This window comes from Osmerus eperlanus, chromosome 7 (assembly GCF_963692335.1).
Source record: "Osmerus eperlanus chromosome 7, fOsmEpe2.1, whole genome shotgun sequence".
In the NCBI taxonomy this organism is placed as follows: domain Eukaryota; kingdom Metazoa; phylum Chordata; class Actinopteri; order Osmeriformes; family Osmeridae; genus Osmerus; species Osmerus eperlanus.
This window is the reverse complement of record NC_085024.1, coordinates 13,234,708-13,240,597: the sequence shown is the minus strand read 5'-3', so window position 1 is coordinate 13,240,597 and position 5,890 is coordinate 13,234,708. Positions and strand designations below refer to the sequence as shown.

The following is a 5,890-nucleotide window of genomic DNA, read 5'->3' as shown; positions in this document are numbered from 1 at the left end:
GTCCCTGTACTTACTGTAAGTCACTCTGGATAAGAGCGTCTGCTAAATGACTAAATGTAAATATAACCCTTCATTCTACATATGTCAAAGCTAAAAACCTTTTTTTACAGATGGTGTATTATTTATCTGATATAAAGGAAGGAGGGGGATGTTAAACAAGTTCAAGGTCAAGACAAACCTTTGAACACCTCAATCAAGTTTCAGAATAAATGCATTGAATGCATTCTGATGTGAACTGCAAGTTAATTAAATGTTTGAGTGTTGCATTTGTCTTTGCTCAGGGCAGGAGTAGAGTTCCTGCCAGTTTCCAAGTGGGAATATACTTCAGTTCTAATACCCACACAAAGGTTATTTGTGTGAGTATTAGTAGTATTATCATATATTTAACCTTTCGTTGACCATTGCAAAGAACATGTCTCCCTACAGTGAACCTCCTGTTACACAAAAACATGTCATAATGTTTACTGTTTTATGTGAATTGTTCTAAAGCCTCATGAAAACAGTTTGAAATGTAGGCAGCGATATCCAGTGATAATGCACTACTGAGATATTTGGATGTAATGTGTCATGTGAATCTTACCTAATATTAAAAGGAAAATGAGAGACATGCTTTGTCATGAACTTTTATTCATTTTTAAACCTTGTGATATTTATGCATATGTAATGGCAGAATTCTAGTGGCACTGTGTAGATTTGAATAGTCAAGGGATGGCGGTTTCAATAAATTTATTTTGCTTGTACAAATTAAGAATTAACAAAGTACTTTGTGATCAGTCATAACGAAGGAGGTGCTAGCCACAGGTCGTTCGCAAGAGTGATGAAGAACAACCCTAAAACCTTGCCTTATATAAACTCAATCCATCAATGTATCAAACTCTGTGATTGGTCAGCACTGCTCAGTGACAGTTTGACTCCATACCAAGTGTCCCACAGTTCTTTGATGTGGCATCTCTCCCCAAACCAGTAGATACTAAAGCCACAGAAGTTGATCAGTCAAATGGTCAACTGTCCTTTGTGTGGGCAACTTCAAACAAGTATTTAATTAACACCACCCATGTAACAGGAAGGGTCAGAGCAGCTTGATCAGTTCATCCATCTAAAACTGCTCCCTCAGATCACAATAACAATACAATTGAATCCACATTGTCTCCAGACCAGCTGTCTCATCCTCCCCAGGTGTCATAAACTGCAAATGGCATCTCTACCAAATGGAGTTGATTCTTCTTAACCAACTTTAAACTTCTCTTAAAACAGTGTATTGTAAATTTCCACCACAATTCATAACTTACAATTTGGTAAATAACAAACATCTTCTGTTCATAATGTTCTGTTCACAATTATTTATGTAGGAAACCATATCACCAGTTGAAGCAATACAAGCATAATAGGCTGAACTCTCCATGTATTTACATGCATGGGTCTATGATGTAGTATCTGCCTGATTGATTAACAGACACCTGTTGGCTGAATGTTATCTTTGTTATCCCTTTCTACTATAATTTCTGTTCTCTGACCTTCATGCATCAGAGATACTTTGCTATCACTGTCAGTGAATGTCTCACAGGTCATTGTCATGTCGAGGTGTTGGTTAAACTCAATCTCCAATGAGCCGAGTGTCAAATACTTATAAACCCAGAACCCAAAAATGCAGTCAAACCGTCCTAGTGGAGACAGACTGAACTTTCTTCCACATTACGTTAACCTACTGATGCTGATGCTTGACCCTGACCCTTAAAATCATTACAGGATCTGGCTTGAGTTGTCTTCTATTCTTCAGTGGTGGTTCTAGACACATTTTACTGGGGGGGGCAAGTGGGGGGGGCAGTGTTTAATCAGAGGGGCACATAAAAAACGGAAACAAATGATATGTAAACATTAAATACTTAAATTTAGCTTTACATTAAAATCATACAACGGCTCTGGCTCTCCCTCCTCCAGCTCCTCGGCTCTCTCAATACCTTGATATGTTTCTCTCACTTTTTTATTTACTGGGGCAAAAAAGGCTGCAATGTCCCTTCCCTTGACTACTAGAAGAAGAAAAACGACGTAAATTTATTTTTATTATTCAGTCAGCTCAGGGGGGCCGCAGGGGGGGCCAGGCACATTTTTACAGGGGCACTGGCCCCTGTAGGCCCCCGTGTAGAACCGCCCCTGCTTTACTTTAACATGAGAGTCAATCTCTAACAATCTCTAACTCTGACCCTGACATTCATGGAGAAGAGAAAGAATTCTCCTTGTAAGACCAAACCAAAAGAGATATGAAAGATAGACAGTTATGGGGACCTCTACTTCAGCTCACACAGTTCAGTAGTGTAGCCATTACACCAAACTCCAAATCTAAAACAGAGTGGGTGAGTGAATGTGGTCTGGACTCTGTGCAGGAGGGTCATTGTGTCAGAGATGCTGTAGGAGGACAGAGTACCTGCTCCGTGATCCAGTTACACTCTCTACTCTGTGTAGCCCTTTGTCCCAGCAAGATCACAAAGTTGACTTCACAGTTGCCCACAACAGCCTAAACCCACAGAGAAGACAAGGAAAAACTCTCTCAAAACTCTCAAAGCAAAAATGGAAGTTAGGAGGTGCAGTTGCACAACCAGAGATGTAAGGAGGGAAGGACACTAATGTGAACTACTCCAGCTCACACAGCGTGACAATGGACCTAGATAAACTAAATGCAAACCCAGGATAGAGTGGCTGAGTAAATGTGGTCTGGACTCTGTGGATGAGGGTCATTGTGTCAGAGATGCTGTAGAAGGACAGAGTACCTGCCTTGTGATCCAGCTACACTCCTACTCTGGAATCACAGCTTGATGTTATTGTCTTAACATTATTGTGTCTGAAATCAAAACATTTAGAAGAGTACTTTAAACACCACGATTTATCGTTGTCTCCAAATCCAGATAGAAGACCTGACCCTGTTCTGCTGATGTCTTTATATGAGACTGCTATACCAACCGCTCCACTCCACTCCACCTCCCAGTAACAACGTCCAGACAGAGCATTTCCACACAGCACCTGCTCGATGTGAGTAAATCTCTCTGGATGATAATGATATGGCGGGACTGAAGTCAGTTTTGCTCTTCTGTTCCCACAAGACAGAGAGATACGTTTGAATGCTGTGTTTGGGTCCATTCTGAGCTGACAGGAATCTGGGAGAAGAGCAGAGCAAACACAGAATCAGATTCAGAGAAAGTCAGTCAGATAGTATCTAGAACCTATTTATTTGGTGTATAACTACTTCTAATGTTTTCCATTCCTATCTCTGGAGTAAGTTTGGGCAGGTAGGCAATGCATCAATATATAAAAGCCATCTCACTTTTCCCTGATGGCAGTTGTGCTGCATCAGTTGTGCAACTGTCTAATGTGTGCTGCCTGCTTATTGTGTTCAGCTGTCATGTATGAATGGTGGGGGTTTATGTAGGACTGCACTGCCATCATCAAAAATACTATGATGGATTGTGTCTAGTAACTTATGGTTTGTGTGTAGTATAAGTGAAGAGATGAAAATAACCATTGAAAGACACTCACATTGTAAGAAGTATGCTCTGGTCTTGGGCTCTGGTGGCAGTAAAAGATCAACTGGATTCACTACAAACACACCAACACATTCACACAGAGGTCAGATCAAGTTACACACATAGTGGGTGACCGTGATGACTAAAATGTTTGATTAGTCTTAAGATGCTTGTATGATCTACAGTGTATCTACAGGATGCTTGTATGATCCCTCAAGTCTAGTGTGTTTTACCCACCGGTGGTTGTGATCTTTGGCCACTCCCCTTTAAGGATGTCCTCTAGTTTCTCTTTCAGCTTGGACACAGCCTCCCTCACATCACAGAAGTCCTTACGATGAGGGACGATGGTGCTGGGTAAATCTGAAGATACACTGGGGCTGGAGAGAGACTGATAACCCTGGACAGAAAGAGAGATAGACAGAGAGAGATCAGTTAGTGGGAAAGAACTACACAATAAACAACTAAATAGTGAGTTACTAGTCCAGTAAAGTAGATGGAAGGTGAGTTACTGTACCTGGAGGAAATGGATGTGATCTTCTGTGTGTGAGAGCTGCTCCAGCTCAGCATCTCTCCTCTTCAGCTGAGCTATCTCCTGCTCCAGTCTCTCCACCAGTCCTTCAGCCTGACTCACTGCTGCCCTCTGCTGGGCTCTGATCAGCTCCTTCACCTCAGAGCGTCTTCTCTGAATGGAGCGGATCAGCTCAGTAAATATCCGTTCACTGTCCTTCTCTGCTGCTTGTGCAGAGCGCTGAACACAACACAACACACGGACACATTTCTTAATTTCTGTCCTGTCCCACTTGAGGTCCAGATGTGTCTTCCAGAACTGTACTCACAGTCAGAGACTTCACATCCTGTTGGAGCTCCTTCAGCTCCTTCTCTCTCTGCTGGACTCTCTTCTGAACATTCTGTTGACTCAGTCCAAGCTCCCGCTGAGGACAAACACACAAGTTAGGAATAGTTTGTTTTATATGTACTGTCAAATGATGAACAGTTATCATTTCATGTTGTATTAGAATCATTGTGTACACTTAATTTTAACTGACCGAAGATAAGCAGGGTGTGGGCTTATACAAAATGATTGCATAACTATAACCTTTGCTCATTCCAAGACAACAAGAAACTGAAAAGTCGACTTAGTCTGTTTTCTAACTTCAGCTATATTTTCTTCTTTATATTTAAATAGAAATACATCTCATCACTATTTCCTATGAACTACCAACCCCCAGTTGTATTGCACTCACATCAGTCAAAGATGGAAGCTGTGTTCCTCACCTGTTTCTCAGTTCTTTCTGTTGCAGCTGAGACTGTATCATGACCTTTATGTTCATCCATCACACACACCAAACAAATACACTGCTGGTCAGTTCTACAAAAAATCATTCATCATTAATTCATCGTGACGAGAGCAGATCTTCTCCTGCAGTTGTGAGGAGGCTTTGACCAGCTTGTGCTTCTTAAAGGCAGGAGATCCATAGTGAGGCTGGAGGTGAGCCTCACAGTAAGAGACCAGACACACCAGACAGGACTTGAGGGCTTTCTGCTTCCTCCCAGAGCAGGAGTCACACAGCACATCTCCAGATCCAGCAGAACTGTCAGCAGGAGGAGCAGCTTGGAGTTCTGTCTTCTTCAGCTTCTCCACCACCTCAGCCAGCATGTTGTTTTTCCTCAGAACAGGCCTGGGAGTGAAGGTCTGTCTGCACTCGGGGCAGCTGTAGACTCCCTTCTGATCATCCTGATCCCAGTAGTCTTTTATACAGCTCATACAGTAGCTGTGTCCACAGGGAGTAGTCACCGGATCCTTCAGTAGATCCAGACAGACTGAACAACTGAACTGGTTGTGGTCCAGCAGAACTCCCTGTTGAGCCATTTTACTGTTCTTCTTCTCACCCAGACGAAGGAAAAGACAGATCAGTTTCGTCTTCTCTGAAGAGATCTTGTAGGGAGGGACTTCGTGGTTCCACCCTCAGCAAGAAGAGGAGTGGTTCAGGAATGATTACAGTGAACACTGTCTCAAAGGTGTGTATGTATGTGTGCAGGTGTATGTGCAGGTGTGTGAGCATTTGTGAAGCTGCCATATATGGGGTTGATTTCTCTCTCTATACATGGGTTATGGTATTTATATATATATACAACTACCGTTCAAAAGTTTGGGGTCACCCAGACAATTCTGACAGTTTTCCATGAAAACTCACACTTTTATTGATCAAATAAGTTGCTAAATGAATAGAAAATATAGTCAAGACATTTACAAGTTTAGAAATAATTATTTTTATTTGAAATATTAATTTTGTTCTTCAAACTTTGCTTTCGTCAAAGAATGCTCCATTTGCAGCAATTACAGCATTGGAGACCTTTGGCATTCTAATTCTAAT

General features: G+C 41.8%; 1 pseudogene; it reads right to left on the bottom strand.

The window, feature by feature from the left end:
* Positions 1-2,162: 2,162 nt before the first annotated feature.
* On the bottom strand, positions 2,163-5,466 carry LOC134023135 (E3 ubiquitin-protein ligase TRIM16-like; annotated as a pseudogene).
* Between the last annotated feature and the right edge of the window lie 424 nt (positions 5,467-5,890).